This window comes from Pinus tabuliformis, chromosome 2_1, assembly GCF_031772625.1.
Source record: "Pinus tabuliformis cultivar Carrire ecotype Pingquan chromosome 2_1, CPIR1, whole genome shotgun sequence".
Taxonomy (NCBI): domain Eukaryota; kingdom Viridiplantae; phylum Streptophyta; class Pinopsida; order Pinales; family Pinaceae; genus Pinus; species Pinus tabuliformis.
In genome coordinates, this window is record NC_142299.1 from 934,039,625 (window position 1) to 934,058,183 (window position 18,559).

Sequence of the window (18,559 nt, forward strand, 5' to 3'; positions counted from 1 at the left end):
GTCTTCTTCCTCCTCTTGCGGGCCTCGGACAACTTCCTTTGGAGTATCTTCATTTTTGCCTTGCAAACATGCATTCTCGCCCAATAATGAGTTTTCATGTTCCGTAGCAGCCTTTTGTCTTGGTTGGCTTTCTCCAACAGTTTCTCCAAGCGAGCATTTGCCTGAATGAGCAAAGACTCCCGGTCAGCAGGCAATGGGTCCCCGGGCCTCCTACGGTTCAAACCTCGATTACCGCGGATCCTCCATAGCTCATCAAGTTCTTTCTCCGCCTCTAATTGTCTGTTGCGCTGCTCCAGATAAGTGATGGTCCATTGAGCCATTTCGAGCTTCTGCTGCAACACGAGGTTCTCCTCCTCTCTCTATCTGATAAACTCATAAAAATCTGAAGAAGGAGAGTGAGCGTCAAGGTCAATGAAATCATGATGTGTATCGCCAGCTCTCTCATCCTCAACCATGGGCTGCTTGCCTTCCCGTACTGCCTCTGCTGATGAAGAATGCGAGGCCCCTTCCACCTGGTGTGGAGATAACACTCGCTGATCTGAAGAAGATGACGAGACCCCTTCCACTTGCTGTGGAGAAAATACTCGTCGAGCTGCTGCAAATAAGGTCCTATGACCCCTCTGATATGTAAGCTGCGGTGGGGAAGCAACATGTCTCGGAACAATAATCTCGGGCTGGTGTGATGGACCTCCCGCCTCATGAATGGCCTCTGGCTCTGGTTGTGGCTGTGGTGGCACTTTAAAGAACTCATGAGAAATGAAGTCTGCCCATGGAATGCCCTGCTGACTCAACTGATGGGAAACAATGAGCTGGATGAGACCATGATGGCACAAACTCCTATGCTGCTGAGCTGGGGACTGCCTCTGAAACACGGACACCATCCTCTGAATGTCCTGGAAGAAGTAAACCGGGATGTTCATCATCCTCACTCGGGTAAAGTGCATCAACAGGTGAATGTGACAAGCAAAGACTCGTGAAAACCTTCCCTCACATGTGAAGTAATGCATGATAAGCCGCATGATCGGAGCATACTCCTCTCGGAGGAATCTGAAAGGAAAGTTCCCTGACAAGTGATGTACGAATGCTGGCCTGACATATGGCTCAAAATAAACAAAATCCAGCCATTTGCGCTTTGGCCACACCTCACCCACATTGGGTATCCCGGTAGCCTCTGAAATCATCTCAGGAGAAAACACAAAATTCACCCCTGCAAGAGTAACCTGCCCATCATGAAGGCGCAAAACAAATAGCCGGGCCAACTCCCTGTGGTGCTGAATCTGGGCAAGCCTCTCGCAAAACTGGAAACATGACATGTACTGGAAACAAGTCACTGCCAATGGGCAAGCCTGTAATTCTGCTAAAGATGTGGGCTCTTCTCTCCTATGATGACCACCTTTGCCACCCCTACGAGGCCTCTGCTGTGCCTCAACCTCCGTAGAAGAAGACCGGTCATCACCTTGCTCATTAGTTTCAGTGGTTGACATGGTGTTATTGAGCAAGGTGGAGAAAATAGACAAAGTTGACTGCTGCCCTGCCTGCAAAATGCTGAGAAGTATGCTGTTTTCAAGGGGAAAAAATCATGAGGGAAATGTTAGGGGAGGGACTTTTTCATAAGGAATGGGAAAATATATAAAAACAGGGAACTTTTAAGGAATAATTCACAAAATGTCAAACATGTTATCTCATCTCTCATCATCGGGAAATCATTTGCAAAGAAATATCTTTATTAGGGAAGACATGTAATAAGGTCACCAAGGGAAAGGACAATACATTTTTCAACAGGGGGTAAGGGGTAGCATGTAATACAGGAGATGGGGCAGCACTGATTACTAGCATCAACAGATAGCTCTTAGATTTTGTCCTTTGACTGTACATTATTAGGCATACTCTGTTTTTCCAAGGGATTGATGTACTTTTGATGCTAAGGGGAAATAAGGAATTAATTTACATTTGTCATAAGGGGAGGAGGGCTTTACTTAACAAATTCAAAAGAGAAAGGAGATGCATTGCATCAAGGGTATTAGGGGGATAGAAGGGAAAAGGATGCGTAGGGTTTGGTTTTGGAGACACAACAACATTCTTTTGCAAACAGTATTTCAGAGCAGCATGTCCTTTAATAAATATGTACAGCTGTATTTGCTTTATTTTTTCCTTGAATAACACAGCCTTCTTTTCACTGTATTTGTGAGGACTATGCACAACAATAAGTTTCTTTTGTTCTTGCAATGGCTTGGCTACACATAGTAATCTTTTCCTCTGTTTTTTGTCTTTTTTGTTTTATTATTTTTACCATTGCAATTGCTCTTTCCTTTTACACATCACTATTTTGATTCTTGCTGTGTTTATATATATATATATATATATTTATAATATTGCTGTGGGGAAGGAATTAAGGTTTAAGGGATGCATATGAGAGGGATTAGGGTTTTAGGTATAGGGAATGGGGAATTGATATTCATTTCAAATGTGATGAGATAGAGACACATTATGACAATTGTAAATCTAATAGGAGTAATGGAGGGAATAAAGAGGAATTAAAAACCTTGAAAGAAAACACCAACCTTAGCAAAATTGCCTACATGAACAAACAATCACTAAACCTATTTCTCTTCATATTTTTGATGGTAAAAATGCATGAACACAAGCTCATCATCCATGTTTCAAACATTCAATACATTAGAGAGGCCTACCTCGAGCAATTAGCAAACCAAAACGCGATTTGAGTGGATTTAGGAAGGTTCTGTGATTGGGAGCCCGAGTGGTCGCGCGCAGGCTCCGAGTGGTCGCGCACACCCCGAGTGGTCGCGCGCGTTAGAAATTTGAACTGTGGAGGAGGCGCCGAGTGGTCGCGCACCGCCCAGGTGGTCGCGCACACTGCCCGAGTGGTCGCGCACCAGAAATCTCCTTAATTTTTCTGCAATTCGCCCTCTTTCTCTCTTTCCGCCCTCTTGCTCTTCTTTGCTAGCTCATAGAGGCATAATGAAGATGTTTAGAGGGAAATTTACCTCTTGTAGGTTCAATTTGAAAAAATTAATTTACAAAACCCATTCTCTAATGTTCTATTTTGACATTCACTTTTAACACTGCTTTTTGAGTTGCTTTGTCCTGAATTTAGCTTTTGAGGCGCTTTAACTTCATTCTTTTTGTAGGTTGACCATCTGATGGACTCTGGCGAGGAGACCAGGGTTATTGCCGACATTTTGAAGACTTTTGAAATTTTCCTTATTTTTTACAAATATTACATGACCTTGGGTTTAAAAACAGGGTTTTTAAATCCAAGGTATAAATGAGCTGTACCTGATGAAAAATATCAATGGAACATATGTACATACTTCCTTCTGGATTGCTGGGCACTCATGGACCTTTGACTCATGACCTTGCAGTGATTTTTGACCAAAACCCTAGACCTAAGACTTGGGACTTCAAGACAAAACAAAACAAATATGACACAAGCTTAATACCTGACATGACCTGATCCAGCAAAGCCAAGAAGGGGACAAGGACCAGCTCCTCCATCAGTTTTATGGCATGCCTAACGGGATGCAAAACTGACACTGATGAGACACCTACCTATGCATATGCAAAGAGCTTTTGATCACCGATGGAGGGCTCAAGACCGACACTAACAGATGGTACGGTTGACCAACGGTAATATGACCGGTGAACGGAATAACCCAATTCGACTCAATCATGGTGACGGAGTGAAAGTGTCATGTTCAAGAGCGATTCGATACCAATAAAGTTTCTTCAAGTTTTCTTCCCAATTTTTCCCAAGTCATTGTTGACCAGTACCTCTTTATTTTTATCAAGCTTGAGGAGGATAACATATGCTTGTTCTATAATTTTCCCTTCGGGCAAACCCGTCGCTATGTTTTAACGAGCCTAGCGATAGTGAAACTCGTTCTTGTTTGCATGGACAAGTTTGTCGCTATTGGTTTTAACAAGTTTAACGACAAAGACAACTCAGTCCTCTTTCAATTTTAGAGAGTCTGAAAAGGGATGGTAAGGAAACTCCAGTGATCCTTTTTCATAATGTAATCCCTTAAGTCCGAAAAAGTATAAAATAATACGAAAGGGATGAATTTTTGATAGTTTTAACGAGCCGAACAAGACAAGCGCTCGATCTTTTTGTGTAATAATCCCTCAGGTCCAAAAAGATTAAAATCTAGAGGAGGGATAGCACTCTTTTAGCTTTAATGAGCTGGAGAGGCCAACTGCTCGGAAATCTTTTCATATTTTACGAGTCAGACGAAAAGAGCTTAAAGGAGACTCATTTCTTGAGGAATGAGTGGTATTTTCGAGTAGCAGCTGATTCCAGGTAAGGTTTGAGATTTTCCAATCATGGCAGTGTCACAAGGATGGCTAACAGAATCACTCTTTGCAGATGTTCCTCAAAAGGGTAAACAATCAAATGGAGGCAAATGATCGGCTAAAAGAGAGTGGAGGTGATGGTAAGAACACGAACAAGGCTCAAAAAGCTGATGATAATGCGTTCGCAATGGTTATTTACCGGAGGTTGTTCATTTTTTAATGAGCTTAAACTCTGGGAGGAACGTTTTCTCATTGCTAAGGTTTAATTTTTAATGAGCTTGAACTTCGCATAAAAACTGCTCGTAGCGGGTTTATTTTTTTAACGAGCTTGAACCCTACGGTAACACTGCTCGTATTCAGTTTCATGTTTACACAAGCTTGAAACGAAAAACTATTCTTGTTATAAGTTCGCATGCCCCCAACATAATGACGCAAATCGAGGTGCATGCCCCCCAAACTTCATTGCATTAAACGCGGTGGTTGGAATGGAGGTTTACCTTCGAGATCTTTGAAAGATGTGATTTGGATTTTACGAGATCGTAATGAAAGACTCGATTTGGAAAGGGAGTAGTTTCATTTTTTAATGTGGTTGACATAGTAAAAGAACTATCCTCATGGCGAGCTTTGATCACAACCCATAAGGGGTCATGAAGGAAAGATCTGGTTCCAATGCCCCCAGTACATAATGTACAACATCACTGAATTGATCGTCAGATGATGTAGCTATGGTAGGGCTTGGAGGCAATGCTTTGCGATGATCCACACTATCAAAATGTTCAAAGTTCTTCTTCATCTTTGATGTAGAAGATATCATGCGATAGGTTTCTACTGTGGCCACTTCTGCTAGATTACTCGGAGGCAGAAGGGAAAAAGTCCCCATTAAGGAAGGGTCTTTTAGGAGACCTACTATGATATTTTGAAGTGATTGAGAGCTTCCATGGATTAATGGAATGCTTCCAGTAACTTGAGAATTGTTGGGGAGAAAGGTTTGTTGATCGACGTTTGTAATTCCTCCTTGAAAGGGAAATGCAATCTTTCTAAAGTAAGTTGACACAACAACAACCATAGCATAAATGCAGGGCCTTCCCAGTAGGATATTGTAATCGAGGTTTCCATCGATAACTTCAACATCAATTTCTACTGTTTTCCCCCCCAGTTCGACCTGCAAGTTACTTAAAATCCCATATGGAGTGTATGTTTGTCCATCAAATGCTTTCAATGTCATTGACAATCGCGACAAGGGTGGTGAGCCTAAATTTTTCCAGCAACTCATTGACATAATACATATAGATGCCCTCTCACCAATAATTGTTCGATGAACAGTTTTGTTGAGGGCTTTCACTTGGATGAGGAAAGCGAGTTAAGCTGGTAACTGAGGTTCATATCCTTTATGATTAAAGGCCACGAGATTGGAATCCGCTGGGTCAATCCCACCTATTTCTAATAATAAAGCCTGCTTTTGGGAGGGGCAATTTTGTAGTACCTCAAGTGTCAACATAACGGACGACGATTGGGCTAGGCCCTCTACTATATTATAATTCTGTTCTATTCTGGCACGAGGATTAAATGTCAATTTATGTACTACTCCCTTTGGCAGCTTTATCGTTAGCTCAGGAGTGATGGGTGGCACAACTTCGGACGAAGTTGTTGTCGAACTACTAGGTTGATCAGTAGCCTTGTTATTCGACAGCTGTGGATTCCCGTAATCTTTATTCCTTGTCGATATCAAAGCATCATTTTGCTATTTTGAGATGGATAACATAAGTGTTTGGGATGGGGAAGCACGATCACTAGCAACCAGGTTTATTTCTGGGCTCAGAAACGGATTAGTCAACACCGCTGGGGTATTTGAAGTTTTTAATTTTTTCATAACCTTAGCTTTATGTGGACAATATTTCGTGAAATGCTCATCGTCGCATATGTAACATGGATAACGAGGTTTCTTTTGCCCAGTAGGGTTTTTAGAAGATTTTTTAGGAGGTGAATTTTCCTATTTCTTCTTATTATTTTTCCCTTTCTTCTTGCCCCCTGGTTGCTTTGGATTTTTGCCCTTGTCAGTCGACACGGCATTGACCTCTGAGGCGAGAGGTTCTTCATTTGCATTTTGACTAGAAACCATATGGGCTTTCTTAGATGTAGCCTTTACGGTTTTTGTGCTTGTCGTACCTATCACACCATCGCCGGCATGAGAGTCTTTGCTTGATTTAGGAGGATGAGGAACGAAAAACTTTGGTCTAGGAGCATCAGGAATTTTGTCATAGAGCGTGCCAGACTGAGTATAGATCAAGTCTAGATATTGTGCACGAGCAATGACTCGCTCTTCAGTGACAACCCCCCCTAGCCACATCTTCTGTAATAGAAGATAATAATGACTTAATAAAACATTTAGCTAGCAGCTGATCAGGAACATATGTTTTTACCATTCGACGATGACATTTCCATTCATGAATATGATTAGATATGTGAGTGGCTGTCGTCTACTTAAAATTGGTAAGAAGCTCCGTTCCTGATTCGTACCTTATTGGTAACTAAAAATGGGTTAAAAAGGTGGTGGCAAGGGTGCTGAAGTTATCAAACAAAGCTCTAGGCAATTCTATATACCATTTAGCTGCCGGACCTGTTAACATTCGCTGAAAAAGGCGAAGCCTGGTCGAATCATCATTCAAGGTGTTGGATGGACACCACAAATGGAATGTCATCACATGATTCGACAGATCTTCACCTGGATTTCCATTAAATTTAGGAATATCTGGCGGAAGTTTATGAGGAATTGCAGGCCACCAAGGGGCGTAAGCAATCATTCATTAGCCGGTTTAGATCTGGTAATTCTAGAGTTGCCACAAAGGGCAACTTTTGATTTAGGTTAGGCGAAGCATATCCAGGATAAGATGGAATCGACTGAGCAATGGGTCTTTGCATACCAGCATAATGTATTTGATGTTGGTAACTTTGATAAGGTTAATGGGAATAACCATTATAGTATGGATGTTGATAACCGCTTTGGAAATGCAGTTGCCCATTATTTACAAAGACTTGTTGCTTAGGTCCCTGATATGATTGTTGGAATTGCGGTTGTTGATATTGAACCAGCCATGGTTGTTGGACCATTTGTTGTTGTCCAATACTGGATGATTGACCAAGATGAGGAGTCATAGTACCTGTTTGAGCCTGAGTCGCTCCAGATAAGGAGGCACTAACCTGAGGTTGTGATTGAATCGCTAAGACGAGAGGCTGTTGTATCGCAACCTGAGAAACTTGGGGTTGACATACAATAGGTAGCGCTTGTACTTGCGATGCAGTCACCATAGCAGGTATAGTCGGAATATTCTACACAAGGTGGATTGGTTGCATTGAATATACAACCCTTGGTTGCTGAGGCAGTACCCCCAACCGTTGGATGTAATTCCAATTTGACCTGAACTTTGTTGTAAACTCCCATATGGTTTTTCTCCGGGAGGGAACAATGAAAAGGCATACTGCCCCCCATATGGTGGCAATGCAGTACTTAATGGGTAGATTGGCCTTTGAAGACACGTTAGATCAATTTGTTGAGTTTCAAAATAACAAATACTAGATGAGAATCCGGATGAAGAAATAGGAACTGACCATGTCGTCGAAACAGTCCCTGATTGGACTCCGTCTTGTTTTTGATAACTTGCCAGGACAAATGGTACACCAACGAACATTGTTGGAGTAGCAATAGGAGGTTCTATTGCTGTTGTGTCAGATGACACAGTCCTAGATGTCGACAGTTGTTCAGACATATCTAGTCTATCTAAAAGATTTCCTAGTGATTCTATAGGGACTTGCGATGAAGGGAGACTAACTTCTAAGACCAATGAGGGAACAGTGATGTTATTCTGATTAAAATAAATTTTATGACACTTTGACACAACTTGATTTTTCAATTTTTAAGAGTCGAGAAAAATCTAAAGATGACTCTAGTCGCTTTCGATTTTTAATGAGCTTGAAGTGACAAGTGCTCAGATGGACCTTTTCCTTTAAGGAGTCTGAAAAGGAACGAAAGAGACTACTCTAGAAATCTAGACAGAGGGATGGGCAAACCAATTGCAAAACTGTAGAATACTTTTTATGGTACGATAGTCAATCTTCCCGAATGTTGTGTTTAGTGCATTGCGATCGATAGGGCAGCAGACACAACTTCCTAAGGATAATAGCCTATTATGGTCTCCGAATATATACTCGACGGTATGTGGGAGCACAAGTCTGTACTGGAACTTGTCGTCTCAAAGAGGAGGAATCACCCAATCTACGATGAAAGTGATAGTTACCAGGCTTTACGACGCCGAAATACGTCTCTATCCTAGACTTCTAAATGTTGTGCGTTAGGTTCCAAAGTGGTTTTATGTTCATTGAATTTATTTTATAGTTGATCTTTCTTAAGAAGTTTTCCTTTCAGGTTCACCGCGTGATGTAGATATACAATTCCTAAAATTCAATCTAAGATGATAAACAATCGTTTGATCTTCTTCTTGCAATAAAAATCCTAGCTACTAAGGAAAGAGAAATGATATTCTTTCAACATAGAGCAGAGAGCACACACTAGATGCACTGTCCTAAATCAACAAGTAGTCTAAATGAAAATGCACATGCATGTATTTTTTTTCAGCCTTCTTAATGTGTGAATGACAAGAAGAATGCTAACTACAAATCTGAATTATCTTTTCAAAGCAACAGTACTAACAATTTTTCTTCAAAACACGAAAGGAAGATAATGACGACACTTTGCGATTTTGAGTTGAAAACTACTTTCGACACTTGAAGAACCACTAATTCAAATCAAATACAAGAGTAATTGTATAATTGACCATCAAGAACGATAGGATTCTTTTCTTTGACTGAAAACGACACTTGCGACACTTCCAAATCAAAAGACGATAGTTTGATTATGCTACTTTTTTGTAAAAAAGAACTGTAAATGGCGCACAATACATAAAAACATTCACAATTATTTGTACTATGGAGGCAGAATCATTCAAAGGAAGGGAGTTTCCACAGTGGTATACTGATCACAGACAACAAAATTCATGAATAAAGCTGAAGAGAGTGAACAAAGAAACCAAAATCTGGAAGCAGAAGAGGTCTTATCTGATCAGCACACCTGCAACACAGGGAAAGTGCGATGTAGCACACCTACTTCACACGGGAGGTGCGATGCATCTAGATTCCCAAGAGGAGAAAGTGCAATGGTCCAGGGACGAGACTTCAACTTGGTTTTTGGTCACAGTTTATAGCTTAGTTCAGGGATTAAGGCCAAGCTAATGATAGTCAGTAAATAGAAATCAAAGGGGTTGATCTAATGAGGTTACTAGAGCCACCACCAGGGAAATTAGGATGTTTGCAAATCGATTGTTCAGTTTATAAACAAAACCCGGAGATAGATTGAAGCGACATTGATCTACTTTGCACTTTCATAGCAAATGCAGTTCGAAGGCTAGCTGGCTTGACTTTAGGCTCCGTCTGTAAGTCTATAAAAGAAACAAATATAGACAAGCAAATAATCTATTCGCTCCCCAGTGGAGTCGCCATTTTGTTATCTGGAAATATAGTGTCTATGCATAGCTGCTAGTCCCACTAAGACGGGTAGCTATCTTAGAAACAAACAGATTAAAGTTACTTTCGTTTTCCTTTATGAGAAGTAGATAGGAGAGGATCAAAGAATACCAACCTCGATTTTTCGCTCAGTTCCTTTCTTGTTCCTTCTCCTCACCGACAGGTCTTTTCCGCTTCTCCCTTGACCACTCCACTTCAAAGAGTACCTGTAAAGTCAAAGCAGCATAATACCTTCAAAGTGCAGAGATCTACAATCATAATTAATATAGGACCAGATATATATTGACTACACAAATGCATGTACTATCAGACATACAAGAATGTGGAGGAAAACTTAAATATCTTTATTGATGTGAAGATTAGAAGAGAGGATTACAACCCATTGATCTGACCCAGCGTCATCCTCCCAACATGAAAGCCCTTCTTCACCTCATGAAAAGCTTAGATCACCCAACACTATGATATTCCACCAGGAAACCAACAACACTTCCTTACAAGATACAAAATTCCAGCCTCTAGATCTCTGGGATGAGGGATCCATATATAGATGATTGCAGGGAGGTGAGTCAGCTTCTGGGATTTTGATTAGTGTCTTATCTCTGATAGTTCGTGATTCCACTTGGAGATTGATGATCTCTTACTCATCCCTGGGCGAATTCAGAGAGGCAAGTGTCACAGGAGAAGTTTTTGGAAGATTCCATGATCATCCACCTTGCAAACTGTCTCTACCATTTGTCCATTCTCGCCCATCGCACCCTACAGAAGGGCTTTCTAGTATGAATAACACCTTTTACACTGGGTAGGTGAGATGCATCACACCCTTAGCACTGCGCAACCTGTATGGTCTAGTTTTGACCAATTCTGAGCAGTTTTCTGTGGAGAACTTCTGGGAGATAATGTAATCAGCTGACCTTGTTCCTTTAGGGCATGAAACAACACTTTTAGGGACTTAGAAGCCCTTGGTTTATGGACATATATGATTGGGGTTTCAGTGCCCAAAAATGTCTATAACACATCATAGCTGCACAGATAATCATCCAAGCTAAGGGATGATGGCTCTACCAGAATCATTAGTCTGCCACATAGACAGTTGTCTGTCCTATGTACAAGATAATGAATTTATAAAGCTGAGAATGGGAATGCCCACCTCAGCTAGATCATGAAAATATTATGAAGATAATGTATTGTATTGTATCTTATTACAAGTCACCTTCCGGTTTGAAAAACCTCGGATCCTCATGATAAATCATTTCACCCGACATTAGAAGATTTACAACCTCATGCTTTAGGGGGCAACTGTTATAGACATATTTTGGAACTACAACCCCTTACATATTTCCATAAACCAAGGGATTCTAAGTCCCTAAAAGTGTTGTTTCATACCCTAAAGTAGCAAGGTCAGCTGGTTACATCATCTCCCAGAAGTTCTCCCTGAAAAACTACTCATAACTGGTCAAAACAGGACCATACAGACTACCCAGTGCTAAGGGTACGATGCATCTCACCTGCCACATGCAAAAAGTGCGATGCATATGAGCGAGAGTAGACAAATGGCAAAGGCAGTTGGCTAGGTGGAAACCCAGAGAATCTTTTAGAAACTGCCCATTCGACACTTGCTTCTCTGAATTCACCTAGGGATAAGTAAGAGATCATGAAATATCCAAGTGGAACCAAGAACTATCAAAGAGATGACACTAATCAAAATCCCAGAAGCTGACTCACCCACCTGCAAATGTCTATATATGGATCCCTCATCCTAGAGATCCAGGGGTTGGAATTTTGTATTTTGTAAGGAAGTGTTGTTGGTTTCTCTGTGCAACACTTTATTGTTGGGTGATCTAATATTTTCATGAGGTGAAGAGGGCTTTTCATGCTGGGAGGATGGTGTTAGGTCAGACTGATGGGTTGTAATCCTCTCTTCTACTACTTCTATCAATAAAGCTATTTGAGTTTTTCTCCATATTCTTGTATATATCTGAATCTTGTATTGATACATGCATTTTTATGGTTAATATACATCTGATCCTATATTTTTTATGGTTATAGATCTCTATGCTTTGATGGTATTATGTTGCTTTGACTCTACAGGTGTTATTTGAAGCGGGACAAGTAGGGAGGAGTGGCGAATCTCTGTCAAAGGAGGGAGGAAACAAGCAAGGAGCCAAGCAAAAGATTGAGGTTGGTACTCTCTGCTTCTCTCTCATCTATCTCTCATAAAGGAAAACACAAGTAACTTTAATCTATTTGTTTCTAAGATAGCTACCTGTCTTAGTGGGACTAGCAGCTCTGAATAGACACTAGTTTTCCCAATAACAGAGAGGCCAACCCCAAACCTCCCATTGATGGAAACTGAGGCCAGGTGATTTGCCTTCCATGTAGGCTCATTCAGTGTCTTAGTGGCTATGTGGGAATTGCGAAGGGTTCCACATGGGCACCACATGGAAAGTAAGATGTCATGGCAAGGGATAAAATGCCATTTTTTTATTAGTCATAACTCTTGATATGTAAGTTGGATCGAGGAAAAAATTATATCGTTGGAAAGGTCTCAACGAGACAAACAAAACCTTGTTATCTATTTTAAGTCTTGAGGTAGTTGGAAAAGAGTGAAATTTTCGACCCCATTTACATAATGGGACCATGGAATTGGGCCAAAATCGTAACTATATTCGTCTAACATTTGTGTTAGGATGGAATTAGAAGGGGTACATTACAGAGTGGTATCAAAGCTCCCAGGTTCAACACTTGGACTAGAAGAGAATCATCGCAGAACCAATAAGAAAGCGTTTGAAACTAGACCTTGAAGATCCAATGAGGCCTTAAAACCTCGTGTTGAGCATTAGAAGTCTAGCTATTTCCATAGTGGTTATGTGTGGAACTTTATATATTTTATTTGATATTTACATGTAGCATATTAATGATGATTTATATGATTTTATTGATATGAATACACTAACTAAGGTGAAATGTGCAGCAAGTTATACACTATTAGATTTCCCACAGTAATACAAGGTGATAACATTTATTATGCACTGAGATTTTTTAGAATCTAATAGTTATATGTGTATATGACAACACATAAAAGACACTAAGGCTTAAAGAGATGAATTTTGAGGACCATGTGAACAACAAAGGGTGGTACAACATATAACCAATAGACACATGAAAGAGTAGTAAGATGGTACAATATAACTCCGACCAATCACAACATGGACAAAATGTTATGTAGAATTTTGCATCTACAGATAAACACAATTTCCCTAGGTGGGTAGCTACACCTAGAAACACAGATTTAAAGCTCTTAACCTTTTTCTATAGAAGATAAATCAGATAAGGGACCTACTTGTTATCTTTCGCTTTCCCTTTGTCTCCTTTTTTTGGCTCTAATCACTCCTTATTGAACTTAACTAGCTCGACAAGTACCTGCAATCATAAATAGAGGACAGAAACCAATCAAAGCAAGAGATCTATCTACTATAAGCAAATGGAATCGAAAGCATTTACACATATAATCATCACAAATAAAGAGAAGAATATTGGAAAAGGTGTAAACATTTTTATTAAGTAGAAGGAAGAATTACAACCATGAAATCCGATCCATTGTCACTCTTCCAGCTTGGGTTCCAACCAACATCACATGAAAATCATAACACTTCAACAACATAAGAATACTTTCTTACAATCTCAAACCTCACACCAACAGTATCTCCTTACAAATTCTCAAAGTCCAACCGCTTGATCACTTAGATGAGTGCTCAATTTATAGGAAAATGATGGTGTGTTGGTCATAAATGAGGGTATTGAATGGCCTTCCAGACTTAGAGTTAGTTTCCATGGAGGAAGGGATGAGAGGATAGGAGGTTACTTAACTCATTCCTCATCCATTTTCGAGCTCATAGGAGATGATAAGTGTTGGAATCTTCTAGATGGCTCCATAAGATAATAATATTCCCAAAACCCTATGTGAATTTCACTCGATCTCGCCCAGCGCAGGTCAAAGTGGGCCTAAGTGCTCTAGAAAGCACCCTGACATGGGCCTACCTGCACTGAAGCGCACTTACCCCTGTCCAAGGCTATGCTGGTCCCTCAAGGAGGCATTTCTGGAGGGATTTAGGCCAAGAAACTCTTAGGGAAGGAGGCATTCAAAGTTTTGACTTGTCTAGGGCATGTAGCAACTGAATTAGGGTTTGATGAGCCCCAATAGTACTAATCTGAATGATGTGCCCAAATGGATCTGTAACAAATGCCCCCTAAAGCATGAATTCAAAAATATTAATGTTGAGTGATATGCTTTACGATGTGATGAGGAGGTTCCAAAGTGGATGGTGACCTGCATCGATTACAATACATAATATCATGATATTTTGATTTTTTTTCTCATGAATTTCTAAGGGAAGGCATACCCATGCTCAACATATAAACTTTCTTTACAAGTACATAGATAATTTTCTACATATATAGACCCATGATAGGATGACCATCAATGTAAAAGCCATTATACAGATGATTTGGTACATTTCCTGAAATCATAGCCTGGATGGATGAAACTAGATCCGGGATCTTCTATCTCATTCAATTTTTTGCTCAAGTACAAGTCTAAGCACGTGAGTATATGATCTGAAGTCGAACATGGGAAGACACCGTCTGATTACCGGCCAATGATGTAAGCTGTTAACAGACGCGAGAGAAATTATTAATAATGATATTGATCCTCAAGGTACCACAGTACATTCTGCAAGGTGTGAATATATGTTTTGATGTTGAACACCATACAAAGTCTTTCGGTCAAAGGCCAGTGATGTCAACCTATCGCTAAAAGCGAAAAACCTGCCATTGATTTATGCAAGCCTCAAGGTACTGGAAGGGTGTTTCTAAGTCAACTTCTTGGATAATGTGCTAATGTCAACAAGAAGCGACTCATCGCAGGAGGGCCTTGATGTATCCCACATCAATGATACGAAATGAGTGCAATGATTTTTGGAGACGGAATGTGACTAACGACACAAGGTTCAAGAATGGAGGTCATGAAAATGAAGGTTTATGAGTATTGCAAAGGATGAATTTTAACTGAGTGACTTCTCTTGAACATATTAGTGACACTAAATGGATTGAAAGAATTGACCCAAAAAAAGAGTAATGGATGGTATGATAGACCAAGGTATGATGACCATCAAGCAAATTACCCAACCCAAAAAGTCACAGTGATGAAGTGAAAATGTCATGTTCAAGGGCGACCTACTGCCATAAAGTGGTTTACCCCTTTTCCCATTTTCCCTAGTCATTGTTGACTAGTACCTCTTTATTCTGATCAAGCTTGAGGAGGATAACATATTCTTGTTGTATAATTCCACCCTTTAGGTGAATCCATCGATATGTGATGTTTTAACGAGTCTAGCAAAGGTGTAACTAGGTCTTGTCATGATGGACAAGTTTGTCGCTATTTGATGTTTTAACGAGTGTAACGACAATGATAACTCGATACTATTCATGTTTAGAGAGTTTGAAAAGGGAAAAAAGGAAAACTCCATAAGTTATTTTTCGTATATTTGTCTCTCAAGTCTAAAAAAGCATAAAACAACACAAGAGAGAACCTATTGATCATGTTCGATCAACATGTTCCTTTTTCGTAAATAATCTATCTCAGCCTGGAAAAGGGTTAAACTTATACTGAGTAGATGTCGTTTCCAATCCATTAACGAGCTGAAAAGGACAAGCGCTCGACAATATTTTCATATTTTAAGAGTCTGAGAAGAGCTTAAAGAGGACTCTAGTTAGAGGAACGAGTGGTGTCTAGGATAGCAACTGGCTTCGGTGATGTTGGAACTTCTCAAAACATGTTGATTTATGTGAAGAGGTTGGCCAATAAGACCACTCATTGCAACTGTTCCTTAAAAAGGGTAAATGAACCAAGTGAAAGCGTATGATCAGCCAAGCAGATAGTGATGATGGAAGGAGAAAACCAAGGCTCATCTAACGGAAGAGGATGATAGAATGGAAATCACGAGGGTTAAAATGGAGATGGGTTAATTTTTACACAGGCTTGAACCATAAGGAACTACGCTTGGATTCAGTTTCATGTTTACACAAGCTTGAAACGAAAAAAACTATGCTTAGATTCAATTTCATTTTTACACAAGCTGAAAATGAAAAAACTATACTTGGATTAAGTTTACATGCCCCTAGCATGATGACTCAATTCTAGGTGCATGCCCCCCAAGCTTCATTGCATTCACCTAAGTAGACTACTCATGGCTATGAGGTGGATGCAATGAAGGTTCATTTACGAGATCTAATCAAAGACTCGAATTGGAACTTTCCTCGAGGGTACCTTGTTTCATTTTTTGATGAGCTTGACATAGGACAAGGAACTCTACTCATATTCCTTGTTTCATTTTTTAACGAGCTTGACACAAGACAAGGAACTATGCTCTCGGACTTGTTTCATTTTTTAAGGAGGTTGACACAGTAAAAGAACTATCCTCATATTCCTTGTTTCATTTTTTAACGAACTTGACACAAGACAAGGAACTATGCTCGTGCCATTTGTTTCATTTTTTAATGAGGTTGACACAAGACTAGGAACTATCCTCATGTTCCTTTTTTCATTTTTTTAATGAGGTTGACACAAGACAAGGAAATATGCTCATATTCCTTGTTTCATTTTTTAACGAGGTTGACACAAGACAAGGAACTGTCCTCATACCCTTTCTTTCATTTTTTATCGAGGTTGACACAACACAAGGAACTATCCTCATACCCTTATTGACGAAACATAAGAGGTCATGACTTCCAAGAGTTTCTCATCATATGGGATAATAATGCTTTGGAAGGGATCCGTAACAAGGAATCCAAGATCTAGTTCCAATGCTCCCAGTACATAATGTACAACATCACAGAATTGATCGTAAGTTGATGTAGGCATGGAATGGGTTGCCACATAATTGACTCGTGGCAAGAAAGATACCATTGGGACAAAAGGAACATTTAGGGAAGATGGTTGACTAGAAGCCATATTTGGACCGAGAAATGAAAGCTGGTCAACGGTGACATTTCTGCCTTCATGCAAGAAACACATCACTCGAAAGAGTGTTGAAACAATAACTCCCATGTCATAACATAGTCATGACCAAGAAGTAAATTGTAATCTAAAGGGCCTGGGACTACCATCACATCGAGATAAACATTTTTTCCTCCCATAGTAATAGGCAATTGAGGAAGGATCCCTAATGATTGATTGGTTCCTTTATTAAAAGCCAATAGATTCTAGGTAATAGGCATAAGTGGCGACGAACCGAGCACTTGCCAAGCAGTGGAAGAAAGGATACTCACAAATGCACCTTCATCTATAATAGTGCCAGGTACAATCATATTACAAACCTGTACTATGATCTGGAAAGGCACATAAGAAGGAAGACAACATCCTGCCAGTCAATTCCAATCAAAGGAAGTGACCAGACTACTTGGAGGGGGTACCATACGAATGGGAGAATTACCCCCTTGAGTTACAAGAATGAGAGGATTTTCCTCCGGTCTTGATGGAATGGGAGGGTTGCCTCCAAGCTCATTGGAATCTAAAGAAATGAAAAGAAACTGAGTAGTATCATATTCGCTATCTTCGGGAAAGGTACGATTAACTCAAGGTAAAATTAGGTCAACTTTCTCCTCCACCTGTGATTGGTAAGGTATAGACTCATGGGATTCACATTCAGAGAGAGTGGGTTTGACCGACGGTTGATTTGGGTCAGTCACTTTATCAACTAGTGAAGGATTAAGGGAGAGTCTCCTATGACCAGATGGAAGTCACTGCGGAGAAGCAGGATAGTTATCCAACACTTTTTTGGCTTCATCCAGATAGGGACAATGGTGAATTGGGGGATTCCCTTCACATAACCTATAGGAAAACTTAAATTTACCCTTCTTTCCATGAACTTTACTATCACTAGTTGATATAGTGTCACCAGCATGATCTCTACAAGTTGATGACATGGGATGATGTGAACGAGAAGACCATTCTTCTAAGATCTGAGGAATACTAGAACAATTTCAAACAAGATGGTCTCTTTTACAAAGTTTGTAAGGATTTTGAAGTATATGAGGCTTATTGGGAAGCTTCTAATCAGAAGTTGTGTTCGAAGCAATGGTTGCTTGGTTACCCCCTTGCTGAATTTGATTCTTATTCATCTTATTCCATTTCTTTTTCTTCTTAGCCACCTGGTTACTAGTGTCAATACTTTCACTAGGTGAAGAGGAAGAAGGGGAGGAAGAAAAAACTGAGGAAGAAGGCAAAGGGTCAACTTTAGGATCAACTGGAGGTTTATTTTGTCTAGCTGGAGGAGTACTCGATTGCAGACAAATCACGACATTTTGAACCAAGGAGGTTGAAAACAACCATACTAGCAAGCTAATGGTAAATCCTGGAAGGGACAATGTAGCCATATAAGGAGCACCATTATTTCTGAAAGGAGAAAAAGGACTAGGATTCCCATCAAAACGAATTCCTTAATCAGTGGAATCCGGAGTTGTTGCCATATGTCTCAACCTAAGATCAACTAAGGAGTGAGCATGGAGGATGTTATCTGTAGTCAATTAATTTTATTTTAATCAAAATAACATAAAAAAACAAAAGAGGGATAATCTAGGCAAAAGGATTACAAAGCAAATGTGAACTGCAAAATAC